This window comes from Camelus bactrianus, chromosome 5 (genome assembly GCF_048773025.1).
Source record: "Camelus bactrianus isolate YW-2024 breed Bactrian camel chromosome 5, ASM4877302v1, whole genome shotgun sequence".
NCBI classification, from domain to species: domain Eukaryota; kingdom Metazoa; phylum Chordata; class Mammalia; order Artiodactyla; family Camelidae; genus Camelus; species Camelus bactrianus.
This window is the reverse complement of record NC_133543.1, coordinates 11,699,374-11,715,160: the sequence shown is the minus strand read 5'-3', so window position 1 is coordinate 11,715,160 and position 15,787 is coordinate 11,699,374. Positions and strand designations below refer to the sequence as shown.

General features: G+C 54.4%; 1 long non-coding RNA gene across 2 annotated transcripts; it reads left to right on the top strand.

Annotated features, from left to right (window-relative positions):
• Positions 1 to 368: 368 nt before the first annotated feature.
• LOC105074220 (uncharacterized) lies at positions 369 to 8,750 on the top strand. Of its 2 annotated transcripts, XR_006727199.2 has the most exons (5): positions 409 to 506; positions 1,314 to 1,527; positions 3,030 to 3,187; positions 8,165 to 8,337; positions 8,550 to 8,750. It is a non-coding gene; the product is annotated as an uncharacterized LOC105074220 (long non-coding RNA). The 2 variants fall into 2 exon arrangements; XR_835767.3 differs by lacking the exon at positions 1,314 to 1,527 and having other exon boundaries at positions 369 to 506.
• The last annotated feature ends 7,037 nt before the right edge of the window (positions 8,751 to 15,787 follow it).

The following is a 15,787-nucleotide window of genomic DNA, read 5'->3' as shown; positions in this document are numbered from 1 at the left end:
GGTATGTGGGTGGGACGCATCTGGGGTAAAGCCTGGCAAAAAGTTGGGGCTCCTTGCGATGAGCAGAACCTGACCTGCCAGCCCTGGCTCCCACCAGACCCAGCGGGCATCCAATGTTGTGGTCACAGTCGCAGGTCCTAGGGGTACAGCAGTGAACAAAAGAGAGGAGAATCCTTGTCCTTAGGGAACTGAGAGTCATTAGAGGGAGGCAGACAACAAGCATGATCAATGCCATCAAGTGCGTGGGGTACGAGGAGGCGGCGAGTGTAATGCAGAAAAATACGCAGAGGAGGGCTGGGATGCAGGATGTGGGCCGGCCGGGATACTGCCCTCCCCGGGGCTCCCACCCGCCTGGTTTCCTGGACCTCCTTCCTTCCTGCATCCGTGCCTCTCCACTATTTCCTCATGTTCTCAAGCCCTGCACTGATGCTCATGGAGGAGTCCTGGGGGTGTGATGGGCAGATCGTGGCAATGAGGAAGGGGAATGTTTGCAGAGTCCTCACCAGGTACTGCTGGGCAGGAATAGAGGGAAGAGGGTGGGAGAAGAGAAGGCTAGCATCAGGTGAAGGGGCCCCTGCCCGGGTGGTCCTTGTGCATCACAGGCAAGAGGCTGACCCTTTCCTCCTGCTGGGTGCTGACCACAGAGGGGCGAGCTGGGACGGGTCACAGTGGAACCAGGGCCGGACTGCCTGCCAGGGGAGCTGCCAGCACATGCAGAGACTGGGTTCCAAGCCTCCCCCGCCTCTAGCTTTGCCATATTCGTCCTCAAATAACCCAGCAAGCATAGTTGGTGCTACAGGAAATCCACCTTTCTCGCGTTGCCGCGCCTGGCGCGAGGCCGCTCAGACACTCAGTAGGTGCCAACTTACAGATATACAGGATCTGTGCTGCGAGCCCGCGCTGCGTGCCCCTATCTGCACACAGGCCGTGGTTGCGACCCGCTCCCTCATTCCTCCTGCGCGGGGGCTCTGGGAGGGCGCCAGCCAGGACGGGATGGGGGGGGGCGGGGGCGGGGGCGGAGGCGGGGGTGGTGGTGGTGGGGAGAACAGCCTCGAGGCCGGGCGGCCCGGGGACTGCCTGGGTAGCACAGATGTCACCCGCGGGGAAGCACAGGGCCGGGCCCAGGCCCCGGGCTGATGGGAATCGGGTTGTTTCCAGGACAGCTGGGGACGTCTTTTCATTATTCTTTCGCTCGAAATAGAATTATCTTTCGAAATCAGTTTTGACAGGCAGCCCGGGCGCTTTGCCTGGGCTGTCTGGGGGAACTGGCTTCCTCGCCTACACATACTTTTTTTTTTTTTTTCCTTCCAAAGGAAGAAAGAGGTAACATTCTGCCGGTTTAGAAGAAAGTGGGAGAGGAGAGAGAAGTGCCAGGGGGTGAATTCAGAAGAGGGGCAGGGCAGGGGAGGGCAGAGGGTTCTGCGAAGAGAACCTGCCCCCGGCAGCGAGTCTGTGGATCCCCGGAGACCCCGGGATGCAGCGTCATTGAGAAAACCAGAAGAAACCTCAGTGCAGAGACCAGAGGAAGTGAGCAAAGGGCAGAGAGAGGAAGAGGGTGCTGGGCACTTGTGGGCAGAGGGAGGGAGGGGTAGTCAGAGGTAGCAGGACAGGGGCTAAAAACCAGACAGCAGGAACTGGTCCTGGGTTGCCTCTGCCAGCCTCAGTTTCCCCATCTGAAAGGGTGAGGTGCGTGAACCCTTCCAGCCTTTGCTTGGGTGGTCCCGGGAGCAGAGCTGGGGGAGGCTCTGCACTGTCCCTGTCGCCCTCTGTGACTCTGGACCCTGCATCTGGGACGAGATGCCCTCAGCGCTGTCACCACAGCTTCTTCCTCGCAGAGGTGACCAGAGGGGGCCAAGCCCCCCTGCCCCAGCAGAGCCTGGAGCTGGAAAGCACGAGGTGGGCAAGTTATTTTTGCCACAAAATCAGCAGGGCCTCCTAGCAGGCCCTTGAAGCTAAAATGAGGAAAATACTGCCTTTGTCCCACATTTAAGTGGAACAGCCCCCTAAGTGCTCAGCACAGCGCCCAGTACAGGGTGTGCCTTCCCAGGGGTGAGCTGACACCGCAGTGACCAGGAGCTGCTGGGTGTCCAGGGCTGACAGGCCTCCCACACCCTTTGAGACTGGGGCCTGCGGCAGGGGTGGGGGGGTACCGGGACAGGTGTTGGCTTGTCAGGTGGTGGCCCTCGTCTGCCAGCTGGACCCAGCCTCTGGCCCCTAATGTCTGGCAGTTGCCTGTGCTCAGCACGAGTCAAAGCCAGCTGTGCCTTGTCCTCTGGACACCGCCGCCGGTCACTGAGCCCCACACTGCTCTGGTGCGCCCTCCTGGAGAATGGCACCTCTAGGGGGGGTGAGGGTGACCTGGACAGACAAGGCTTGTTCTGCTGGCCAACGGTTGGGCAGATCAAAGCACCAGGGCCTGAGGGACCAGAGAGGAGGATGTCCAGGTGTGCAGGGCTGAGCTGGACGTGAAGGAAGTGGGACAGTAAGGGACAGGGGGCATGAAGTACTCCAGACACCGCGCAGAGCGCGCAGAGGCCTGAAGGTGGGGGCGGGGCCCCGCGGTGGGAGGGCCCACAAGCCGGAGGGAAGGCGGGGCTCACATCCCAAGCGCAGGGGGCGGGGCAAGCCTCGGGCTCTGAGCAGCGCACCCCACGGGGCGGGCGGGGGAGTATGCCTGGATGGGGTGGCGGGTCCTGAGCTGCTCCGCCCTGGCCCAGGCCCCAGCACACACCGCGACTCAGGAGGGTGTGGCTGCCCGTTTCCAGACCCCGTCCACGCGTATCGAGCTGCCCTCCCGGTCTGTGCCACCCCCACCCCCAGCTGTGAGTCCCCGAGTCCCCCTTGCAACCGGTGTGGGGCCTGCGGCACCTCTAAGGTGCGGGTGTGTGGGTGTGGGGAGAATGGGTCAGCGCAGCACTGAAAACCTCAGGGAAACCTTTCCGAAAGGCAAGAAGAGGCTTATTTTTAAGCGAGAAAAATGGAACTCAGACAGTGTTCCCTCTCCTATCGAAATTTCATTTAAATGACAGGAAAGGGGTAAAAAGAGCTAAGCGCCCAAGAACAAAACGAAGCCAGGAAGGACATGATATTGGACCAGAAGACTTCAGAACACGACAGAGGCGTCCTCGCTAATCCACACAGCCGCCCTCCGAGGTCATGGCTTCAGGGAGGTCCAGCCACTCGGCAGGTAAGGCAGACCCAGCTCCTCACCGCCCACTACGTGCCCGTCCTGACTCAGGCTTGGGTTCTGGCTCCTTGGCCAAGTTCCTTAAGCTCTCTTAGCCTCAGTGTTCTCATCTGTAAACTGGGGCTGGTAACACACCTGCCTCAGGGATAGCAGAGCTGACAGGCAGATTTCCAAAGTGGGTGGGGCGGCGGGACTGGTGCTCCGACCTCAGCCCTCGAGGATCCCTGCCCTGTGGGGTTTCTCTTTTGGATTCTGGGTGAGCATCTCCCTACGCCTTGGGCGGTGGGCAGCTTAACACTCTGGTTTGTAAGTATCCCTGAACATGCTCGTTCATGAATTCAGAGGTGGTTGGAATGGGCAAAGTCAGTTTCCAACAGGCTCAGAGCTGGCTTGTGTCGCCTTCCCAGCTCACGGCTGGCAGCGGGGTGAGAGCGGGGGTGCTGGGGTCTCCATCACGGGCCCAGTGGGACTGGCTGGCTTTTCCACTCGCCACCTTGGTTTGACCTGCAGAGGACCAGTGATCAGCTGGTGCTAGGACCCCCTTCCGCCCCCTGCTGGAGAACTGAGATTTAGGACCCCACTGTCTTCCTGGGGGGTGGGCTGGCTTCTGAGCTTGATGGTCCAAGCTTCATATAGGTTGCTCTGGGATCAGGTGGCTGTGATAAGAGAGGCCTTTTGGCTCCTTTGTTGAGAACAAAAGGTTATTGATTGGAATGCCGCTGGGACTGGAGGTCCACTACCAGGCCAATGGATGCAGACACTTCCTGTGTCACCTCATTAAACATCCATCCATTATCTTCACTCCTTAGAGCCTTGTGACACCCCGGAGTATCTTCTTAAGATTCAGGACATCACAGATACGTTTCAGAAAGCCTGGAAATTGGATCAAAGGGGCAGGTCCAGGCTAGGGAGCCCTGAGAAGCAAGAGGAGCAGAGAAGTGGGGAACCCACTGGGCCCCAGATCAGGCTTTGTTGGGGCTGAACTCTTTGGGTGCTTTCTCATAGCCTTGCAGCTGGCCACTCTGGTTCTGCCTGTCTTGCTGGGCTCTGGAAGAAGCCAGCGTCCATGAGAGAGATAGAGAAATAGATGGGCAGGTTCTGTGCCCTGTGACAGAGGCTAGATGGGAGATGCAGAGTGGAGGGGTGCAGGAGGACAGGGGAAGGGTGCCCAGCCTAGTCTCTGGTTGATCTGGGAGAGGCAGGCCAGGGAGGCTTCCCGGAGGAGTTGACGGCGGAAGACGAGGGGGATCATGACCATAGGCTAGCCAGCCCAGAGCAGCAGGCGGCCGTGGTACAGGGCCCAGATGTAGGGAGGATGGATGGGAGCAAAGCCCAGAAGTGCAATCAGCATATGCGCATGAGCGTGTGTGAGCGTGCGTGTGTGTGTGTGTGTGTGTGTGTGTGTGTGCGCGCGCGCGTGTGCACACATGGATAGGTGGAATACTGTTGGGAAGGTGGGAGACATCACACGAGGGCTGGAGTAGGGTGTTAATGAGTTTGGACTTTATATTGCAGACAGAGGAGGACATTGTAGGGGTTCAAGCTGGGAGTGAATTTGATATAATGAGGAGTGGGGTTGAGGATGGGGGGTGGCTGGAGGCGTGGAAACCAAGGAGGAGGCTGTAGCAGTGAGCTCAGCCTTGACTGGACCCTGAAGACAAGCCAAAGGAGGAGTCCTTTGCAGCATCCATGGGCCTAGAGGATATCAGAAGCGTCCCACTGAGCCTTCCTGGAAGGGCCTGGGTGGCTGGGTGGGGCAGCCAGAGGCTCTGGGACTGACGGCTTCGAGCATTCCCATGTTGCAAGCCTGGCAGGCAAAGTGCTTAAATATTTATTACAAACAGAAACTGCTGTTGGAGAACCAAATTCTCAAAAAGGAAATTGAAAGGGAAGGGAGGGTGGGACCTCTGAATCCCAATTTGTAGCACTGGGCCTCTGCATATTTCATTAACTCCTCAGAGTGCTGAGGGACCAGATGTTCAGGATGCGGGGAGGTCCTGCAATTCACACACCAGTGCACCTCGTGGCAGCAGCTCATTATTCTGGGGCTGTGTGAGGAAGGTCAGATGCAAAGATGCTTGCAAAAAAGGAGGGTGGATGGAATCGTGATGGATGGGGGAGGGCTTGTGTTGAGCTGCTGAGGGAATAATAGATATGAGAAGCGAGCTGAGAGTTGAAATGAACATCAGGAAAAGGCAATGGGGTGTCTGGAAAGAGCACTGACTGTGGATTCAGCCAGACCTTCATCTTTTTACTGGCTCTGAGAACTTGAGAATGTTTTGATGTCTCTGGACTCTCGTCAAATGTAAGTAATATGATCTGCAATCACTGTCACTATCATCATTATCACCATCATTATCATTATTACCATTATCATCATCTCTACCAATACCATCACCATCATCATCGTCAGCACAACCACCACTGTCATCATGACCATCACCATCATCATCACCCCATTACCACCATAATTAGTATCACCATCGTCATCATCAATCTCATCATTACCATCATCACTCACTGTCACCATCATCACTCTCACCATCACCATCATCACTCACCATCACCATCATCACTCTCACCATCACCATCATAACTCACCGTCACCATCGTCACCCTCACCATCATCATCACTGCCATGATTATCCATGATTATCGCCATCATTACCATCATCACTGGTATAATGCTCACCATATCGACCACTTACTGTGTGCCCCACACACAAATTGATCTATTTCTCAAAACAACCATATAATTATAGGCAGTTGTCTATATGCTCCATTGCACAGTTGAAGAAACTGAGGCACAAAAAATTAGGCTTAAGTTGACCAAGAGCCAGTAAGTGATAGAGTGGTTCTGCCTGACAGCACAGGGGCCTCCTGGGTTAAACGTCGCTGTGAGTGCAGTGACATTTGTACATTGCTGGTGTGACGCAGGTCCCATCACAGGGGGCTTCTTAATTGGGTGTGTCTGTTGGTGAAGAGCAGCCGGGTCACGGCCTTGTCCAGGGGGTGCTGTGAGTCAGACTGAGCCCTGATAAGCATAAACAAAATCAAAGACATTTTGGGGACCCTCCTATGTGCTGGGCAATGTGCCAGGAAACACATCTGCAGCCTGGCCATCAGCGTGCTTAGCCAGCGCGAGGGTGCACACTGCAGGGGGCAGGAGACTCCCTCTGCCTGCTGCCCAGGAGCCACTGTCCAGTGCCTGCTGTGTCATCGCCCAGAGACAGAGGTGGAGAGCGAAGAGCTTGGCTGGAGACCGCAGGGGGTCCTCAGATGCTCGGATGGGTGCTTGGCAGCTGTACCAGGCCCTGGGTTGGTTAGCAGAATTCACTTGAATTGGAGAAATTGGTCTTTGACCTTTTTAAAGTGACTGGCTAATGAATTTGAATAAATTTGGATTACTTTAATAAAGCACATGCTACAGAATGCATTCTAAGGGCAAAAGGGAGGAGTGAAGGGCCTCACAGTTACTCCAGCCCATGGCATAATTTATTCCATGCACTTTCAAGTCACCGGAAGCACAATGGGAGTCCTCGACCGTGTTTTGGTAAAGTGGGGGGAACAGACAGAAAAGGGAACTTCTTCCTACTGGGTTAGTCTCTTCCACCTTATTAAAGGATCTAAATTTATTTTCCAAACCCCAGTCAGAGTCTGACCACCCAAAGAGGAACCTTTTATTAATAATTTATAAATACATCCTCCCAGTCTTCTTTCTCTCTTAATATTTTTATGAAAAAAAGGAAAACCAGAAAGAAGCAGTTTAGGGTTAAGAAGTGTTTGTGGGAAGGAGGCGCCCTCAGGGAGCGCGAGGTGGAGTGTGATGGCGTGTGAAGTGGGTCATTCTGTGGTCGGATAAGTGCGGATTAAAGCTGCGCCTTGCCTGTGACCTTGACAGCTACTGATTCTCCAGGCTTCCGTCTGCTGTGTTTAAAGTGGAGATCAGGGTATCTCCCTGTCAGGGCCCGTGAGAGCTTAAGTGAGATGTGCTGTAGGAAGTACCTGGGGGGTCCTTCAGTCAGGGTGGTCCCTCTGCTAGAGGGGGCTTGGGACCAAGTCATTGCCCAGAATGGACGTTGGACTGTATGCGTGTACCCGTGCGCACGCACAAAACACGGATAAAGAGCAGAGCTGGGACACAGCTAAGGAGGACCAGAGGACCCACTGAGAGGCTTTGGAGCCAGAGCCATGTGCTCAGCCCTCTGTCGGCTGGTAAGCTGTGCCTGCCATGACATCCAGACCCTTCTATCTAGGACACCCCCGACCCCGTGGTGGCTTTAGGGCAGTGGAGGCTCCACATTGTCATAGGCACCCTAGGTCAAGCAGATGCCGCACTGCAGCCACACAAAGAGGCAGCTCGCTGCCACTGGAGTGTGGCTGGTGGCAGCGCTGTCCTCTCAGCACGGCCATCAGCCTGGTAGGCACCCTCTGCTGCAAAGGCTCTGAGATGTTCCTGCCACCTGGGGAGTCATGCTTGCAGACAGCCTGAGCACCCTGGCCCTGGGAGACACTGGTGGATAAGGGGGCGTTCCGGGCACAGTGTGCATGGCTCCCAGGGATCCAGGTTTGGTAGGAGAAATGGCTTTTTGAAAAGGTGGGAAGCATCAGCGCCTCCAAGGCAGTGCTCCTCAGGCATCGTAAGCTTTACCCACGTTGGGACCTGAAGGAGAAAAGATGCTCTGTAAATATGTTCTCTCGGACTGAAAATTAACTTCTACATTTTCCTGAGCTCGTGGGAATTAACACTGCCATTAGTCTGTAATTTGTTTCTCAAAATTCTTCTATTTTAAGAAATTAAGCAGGAGGAGAAGAGGGTGAAAAACAAAAGAGAGGGGGAGGGACCAGGAGGAAATGAGGACACCTCAAGGCAGGCAGAATGGGGCGGTGAGGGGGAGGAGCAGGGCGGTGGGAGACGGCCTGAAACCCTCGCTTTTCATCTCTTTCCTCCCTGTGGTTGTGACGGTGATTTCCCAGCTGAGAATATCTTTGCCTGCCAGGGCTGTGTGTGCCCTGATGAAACCACAGTGTTCGCAGTAGCGTCGGGGATGAGAAGGGCAAGTCTCAACGAGGCACGACGTCCAGGGCTCCTGCTGGCCTTCACCACGCAGTGATCAGCCGGACCTGGCCCGCATCTCTGTCTCCAGGAGGTTAGAGGGAGCATCCTTCCCATCTGGGCTCCGTTCCCCGTGCTCAGTCTTGCTGGTTCTGCACCTTTTGTAAAAGGATGTTGCCTAGAGCCTGAAATAGACAGGAGAGCCTATTCTCAAGGCTCTGACCTTTAAGGGTGTAACACTTTCCCATTCATACAGAGATAAAAAGTTGCAGAACAGAGAATAACATTTGTCTTGTTGGTTTACAGGGACCTTGTGACCTGACCCACATGGACAGCTTCAAGAACAAAGGATTCTGACACCAAGAATTTTGCAACAACCAACCATAACTCCTTCCCTTTTTTGTATAAAAAGAAGCCTGAATTCTGACTCGGCTCTCCAGGACATTAGTCTGCTGTCTTCTTGGTCTGCTGTCTTTCTGAATAAAGTTGTTATTCCTTGCCCCAACAGCTCACCTTCTGATTTATTGGCCCCTCATGCAGTGAGCAGAATGAGTTTGCACTCTGTAACACTTAGGGGAGCTGGGATCTGGCTTCTCCAGTGGGTGTGATACCCCCAGGTGTGAGAAGCTGCTGGTTCCTGACAGCTCCCATTCACTAATTTCAATGAACCTTAGAATCATTTCCATTAAAAATAAAATCACCAGGGTCAGTCGTAGCAGGTGCCTACTTATGGGTTGGCGATATATTCCCAGCTGCTCTAGCAGGTGAGGAATGAGCCCTGAGTGGTTTATTTGAGTTCAGTGCTACCTGAGAAAGGCATGTGCAAAGGCCCTGAGGGGAGCTGCTCCTGGCTTGTTTGAGGAGCAGCAGGCAATCAGGAGAGGAGTGAAGTCTGGAGGAGAAGAATAGGGGATGTGCTCAGGGGCCCTAACTGGGGGGACTCGTCCACCGCTCTGAGTGAGGGGGCAGGCAGTCTGGCGTGGAGTGAGGAGGGCCCTGGTCCGACCTGAAATGCAGAAGAACCCCCTCCGGCCACTGCCCTGTGGGGAGACTGTCGGAGCAGGGTGGAAACATGGAAGTGCGTTAGGAGGCACGAGATGAAGGTGGGCTTGACCAGGATGGAGGAGGAGCAGGTTTACAATATTTGAAGGGCAGAGTTATCTGGATTTATCGATGGAGCAGATGAGGAGTGGGAGAGAAATGGGAGAGAACCTGGCAGTCGAGGCTGATTTCCAGGTGGTGATGGAGGAGTGCTGCTGGGGGAGCAGCAGGTCTGGGAGGAGACGGGGATGACAAGGACCTGTGATGGAGACGGCATGTCCAGGCTGGGCTGTGATGGTGGGCAGAGTGGTAGCATTGCAGTCGTGCCTGCCTGAGTCCCTGTGTGTGAGCAGGGGAGAGAAGGACATCCCTGCCGTAGGGACCACACCAAGTCCCCCTGTTTCCAACTGTCCCACTGAGTCATAGACCCACCCACCGCCTCTTCATCACGCAGCTCTAAGCCTTCCCTGAGGAGGATCTGGAAGGCTCACAGCTCTGAGACCTGCTCCCCTTGGAGTCATATCGCTGTCCTCGGTTTCTCGGTCCGGCCATTTGCAGCCTTGCGCCCCATCGTGGAGCCTTCCTGGTTGCGCCTTTGCCCACAAGCGGGTCCGTCACTGCACTAGGGAAGCTGGGACACTAGCTCTGTCCCCACCCCCGCTTTCACCTGGGGTGGCCCCCCGCCTGGATCAGTCAGCCTTCAGTCATATTTATGCCAAGAGTGGTGACGGAATGTGTGTGTATTTCATTTGCATCCTGGACCAGGGCTAAAGCTCTTGTGAATTTTGGGCCAGAAGTGGGTACTAAATGGAGAATAAATGCCCAGCTGGTTGCTTCCCCCTAGACCACGCCCTCCCCCCAGATTCTTTTTCTTTTTTTAAATTGAAGTACAGTCAGTTTACAACGTTGCGTCAATTTCTGGTGCACAGCACAATGCTCCAGTCATATATGTACGTACATATATTCCTTTTCATTGCAGGTTCCTGCGAGATATTGAACATAGTTCCCTGGGCTAAACAGTAGGACCTTGCTGTTGATTTTATGGTTACTGTTACATTGTCACTTGTAGCTTTTGCCTTGTGTGTTTAACCCCCAACATTTCTATAGATCTTGCAGCATTTCTCCACAAGCCCCTGGTCCATTGGCTCTGAGGCTTCCTTCCCAGCACTTTGCTCCATTCTGGTCCTGGGGCCCATCCCCTGTCCTTCTGGGTGACTTCATCTCCCTCTTGGTTGGACCTACTGTTATCCGATCCCCTGTCTTCACATTTCTTGCTTTTCACGCTCACTTTGCTGGAATCTATTAATGATAATTCCCTAAGAAAGGGAGTTTTCGAGTGAAATTTTTTTTTTAAAAGCATTGCATTTCTAAAAACATATTTATGTTGCCCTCACATTTTCTGATCGTCTGGCTAGGTAAAGAATTATACAGCTGTTCGCTTCTACTCCAGCCTCACAGGACTGCTCCTCCGCCTCCTGGAACCCTGGGACTCCAACGCCTGATGCTGCCGTGACTTTTGAATCATTGTGCGTGACGTGTTCTCTTGTCCAGAAGAATCGTTTCTTTCTTTGACTCCAGCACATTTCTCTGCATTACTTTCTGGGTAATTTTTTGTCCCTGCTTTTTATTTGTTCTACCTTGTGGGAACTTTTATTGGTCAGTTGTGGGAGCTTCTAGGTGGTCGATCGTTATTTTCCTGATGTTTCCTTCTACATTTGGAGACTTTTTTTTTTGTATTTATCTTTCTGTTAAACTGTTTATTTTGGCAAAGTGTGTGTAGTATTCCAGAGTATTTTCTTGTTCCCTAATTTTTTTTTTTAAATGGCAGCCTGTTCTTTACCTTTTCAGACCTTCCTAGAATACAAATGGGATCTCGCTTTCTTTCTTCTTAAAGTTCTTTGCAGAGAGCTGTTTCTTAAACTCTAGCCAGTTCATTTGAGATTGCTCCTCCTTTTTCTGTTGGTCTTCCTCTTCCAGGCTTTCTTCTGGAGTGGTCATCTGGGGACCACTCATATTTCTGGACAAGACACACAGGCAGCCTGGAAGCTGAGGTTTTTGGGAACGACAAGTCCATGGACAGGAATCCTTTAAAGGTGACAGTGGCTGTTATTCTGAGGTCTATAGGAGCCACGAGGGCTGTTGTGGGGGCGTGGACAACGTGCCCCCTTGGTTTTCAGCAGCACGAGACACAGCTGGAGCCGGCCACCCCCCAGCTGCTGGCCTCTCAGCCCTCCGCCCCCATCCATGGCCACCCCTTCTTGTCTTTTCTCCTGGTCTCACTTCATCTTCCTGTCCCAGCAGGGAAGTGTTGGAGCCCCTGAGAATGTGTCCTGGTCCTCTTCTCTCCTCCATTTCACTCACACCCTCTGCAGAGCCTCATTCTGTTACCGAAGGCAAGTTCATGCGCCCGCCGCACCCTGAGGCCAAACAAACTGAAACTTTGGAGTTTGGAGCAGAGAAAGGTTTATTGCAGGGCCGAGCAAGGAGGACGGGGTGGCTCATGCCCAAGAAAACTCCGAACTCCCCAAAGGGCTTCAGCAAAGCCGATTTAAAGGCCAGGTGTGGGGGGAGGTCACAGGTACGTGATCAGCTTGTGCACGATTCTCTGGCTGAAGCTGAGGTAACAGGGGTGCCATCAACCCCTATGTACCAGAAGGTCTGGGGGCCACGTGCTCTGGATCATCAAGTAGTTAATTTCTTCCGTTTGGTGGTGGTTTTAAGCATCTGAAAAACTCAGGAAATATGCATGAGATACTATTTTCAGAGAGGAGTTACAGCAGAGGACATGGGGAAGGGGTCTGTACCAGGAAGGCCCCACAGGGTCCTGCTCAGTCACAATTTGACATCATGGTTTTGAGGAAATTAGTGCACACTGATGCCTCTAGAGTGAACCTCCGGCCTGGGGCTCCCTCCTGAGCCCTGGACTGGGCACCTGACTGCTTGTCTCATCTCTTTTTGGATGTCCAAGGAACATCACCTGCCCTGATCCAATCCCTCCCGTGTCAGCCAAGGGCCACCCTCTTTACTGCTGACCAGGGAGGATACTGGGATGATTCTGGAATGATTCTGGAACCCCTGCTGTCTTTCATACTTTGAACCCAATCCGTCAGCTAATCCTAGCAGGCTCTTCTTTGGAGTTGTGTCCAGAATTCCACCTTCTTTCTCTTCTTCCCTTGCCCTCCACCCCTGCTTACCTGGACGGCAGTAACTACTTCCTAACAGGTCCTGCCTCCTTGTTGTTCACGTGGGCACTTCTAAGTGTCTTCTGTGGCCCTTTAGAGCCCCTCAGTTATGTATCTGCCCAGCTTGCCCCAAGCCATGACTGGGACTGTGTCTTGCTCACTGAGGTGTCTCCAGCCCTTAGATCTAAGGACCCACAGAGAGGCCACGGTCACATTTGCTGGTGCTGCAGCCATTTTTCCTTGACAAGAACTCCTGTTTTGTTCAGTGGCAGCTTCAGCAAGGGGCTTAGGGGACGGTGGGCCCGCCAACTGATGGGGGCTTCACAATTGGTTCAAATTCATCCTGGATAGTCCCACTTCTTTCTATCAGGGACTGGTTCGGGGTGGACGTGTAACTGAGCTCTGGAGAATGAGACCTGAGGGGTCAGTGGGGGAACTTCTGGGAAAGCTTTTCTTCCCTCATAAAACCATTGAGCTTCACAGGAAGAAGGCTGTTTCTGCCGCTGTCTGCCTTTCTTCCTGCTTTCTGCTGTGTGAGGATATAGTGCAGCCATTCTGTGCTCATGAGGAAGAGGCCCAGAGGCCTGGAGCCCTGATGTGTTGGAGCCACAGAATGGGTCTTGGAACCACTCAATGTCAGAATTCTTGCCCCAAACACAATAAACATTTTAAACTATGATTATGAACGTTTTGTTTCTTGTATCCAGAGGCACCCTGACTGCCCGATCCCCACCACCACGCCACAGGCAGAGCTGGGAGGAGGAGGGAGTCTCAGGTGTCCTGCGCCAGCCCGGGATGTGCTCAGGAGCCTCTCCAGGGTGTGGATGGGAAAGGCAGAGTGGAGATGGTTTGCATAAGCAAGAGAGAAGACTGACTTTTACTTCTGAGGGCTGAAGGCAGGGGAGAGTAAGAGTCTCTGCCTGAGATAGCCTGGTTGGAAGGTTTTTCCATCCAAGAACGTGTACTCTGCCCCCCAAGGGCTCGTGTGCAGTCATGGGGGCCTTTCCACATTGACGGAAGGCCTGCCGCCCAAAAGGGCCTGTGTGTTTTGGTGGGCTAGGTCAAGGACAGGGGAGCTGGGTGGCCCAGGCCAGTCACTCGGGCTCTCCGTGCCGGTGTGGCGGGCCCCCAGTAAACACCCCGGGTGGCCACACTCCTTCGCTGGGAGAATTAAGGGCTGTCCCCGTGCCTCCGCGGGAAGTGGACACCTGGGAGCTTGCGCCTGGTGTCTCCCAGCCCCGTCCGGCGTGACCTTTTTCCTTTGCTGATTTCAACCTGCATCTGTTCACTGTAATAAACGGTAACTGTGAGTATTAACAGCTTTTCTGAGTTCTGTGAGTCCTCCTAGGGGGTTGTCAACTGAGAGAGGTCCTGGGGGTCCCAACAGGAGCCCCAGTAGAAAAGAAATAGCTACTGCAAAGAAAGCCAAACTGTGATTAAGCTGGTGAATCAATTAACATGTTACCTCCCCCGAGACCCCCGGGTGTGGGTGGGGGTCCGGGCCTTCGGTGGCATGAGTGAATGAAGGAGCTGAAAAGGGGTCTGCAGCAGAGAGGATGGGGGGTCCCCTTACTGGAGGGAAACACTATTCCATCTCCCAGGACCAGCTGAATTCTTGCTCTGTGTGTCTTTCTTTCAGAGAAATGGGTTCTAGAAAGACTCTTAGTCCAACTCTGTGAGAAGGGCCTGGTTGCCCCTTCCCGAGGCACCTCAGGCTGGGTGCTGATGCGTCAAGGCTGTAGGCTGACCTGCCAGAATCAGGACCCCTTGCAGGAGAATTGGGGTCTGCAGCTCTGATCCCAGCCGCCCCCTGGCAGTTCCCAGGGGGCAGCAGCAACATGGCTTTGCCCCACTAACCTGTCAGGTGGGACTGGCCGGGTGAGCTTGTGTGAGTGAGACGCGTCTTTGCTCGGAGCTCGTGAGAGGCAGAGGACGCCTGCTGCGACAGTTCCTGGGAGCAGCGGCCACCTGGCTTCATGCCTTCACCACCTCTGGCCCTTCCTGCCCTGGGCCTTCTGTTCTCCGTGACTTTTCTTTCCTTCCTTCCTCCAATCAGAGCTCCTGTGCTTTCCACAGGCCTGCAGCCTGGATGCAATTACATCAAGATGAACACATCCCAAAGTCATGAGGTGACAGAAGAAGTCAGCAGATAATGCTTTCAGATATCTCTATGCAGGCAAAGACGCCCACAGAATGTGGGGGTGGGGAGAGGGTCGGGGCGGCTCCCCCAGCCAGAGGCCAAGGACGAGCACCTGGAAATGTGCCTCTCGTTAGGAACACCCATCCTGGCCGACCACACACTCAGCTGCTCTCTTTGGCGATGGAGGGATGGCTGGAGTCTGCTCTCTCCCTGGCGGACCCCAGCTCTGCTGAGCTAGCACACTCCTCCCCAGCTGGTGGCCAGTCTGGGCCGTGGCTGCCCTGGGTGCTGGCTGACCCCTGCTCCTCGGGCTGGACTTCCTGGGCCGCTGTTGTCTCCTCCCTTCTCCGACTCCTCTGGTTCTCAGGACGAGAAGGGAATAGACGTTCGTGAAGTGCCAGCCAGGCCTTGCATCGGGGACTTGGCACAACCATCTTTTCTAGTCTCGGCAAGGGGGTGCCACTGTTAGGTAGTTAGGTAAGTGGGGGCACCGGGCAGATAAGGTGGAGGAGAGGGGGAATGGTCCAGAAGATGGAGTTACGCCCGCCTCCAGCATAATGGGGCTTAAATTCCACTAAATGGGCCTTAACTTCCAGCAAGAAACCGGTTAGAACCCAACACCACAACTGCGAGGTAGTGACCAGGACCTAACTGGACATGACCCAGTGCTCATTGTATTATAATTGGCATTGCGGCTTGGGCCCCTCCGCACGGGTTTCCCTGTGTGCATCACGGGTCAGGACACGCGCAAAGGGGCCAAACAGGACTAGGCGCTCCAGGGGCAGGAGCCGTCCATCAATCAGAAGACTGCCTCTAAGCCAGGTTACAAGAGACGGGGGCAGGCAAAGCCCACTGCTTTTCCCCCGTGGGTCAGCCCGCCTCCCGTTCTTCGGGGTGCACTTTTCTTTTCCTAAATAAAGCCTTTAACATCTTCCGCTACTCAGTGCTCTCCATCTCCCTGGGTCCTGGGAGCTGTCCTTGGAAGGAAAGAGCTGGAGGGTGCAGAGGCCCTGCCTGGCCTCCCCCTGCCTGGTCTCCTCTGGGGCTCCTTTGGGGGCCGAGCACCCCTCTGTGAGCAGCAGTGCCGCGTCCCCCGGGCCCGTGTGCCCAGCCTTTTCTCAGGCTCCGGCGCATACTTTGGGAGGTTTTAACTACCTTCAGCATTTTGGTGAAACCTATGG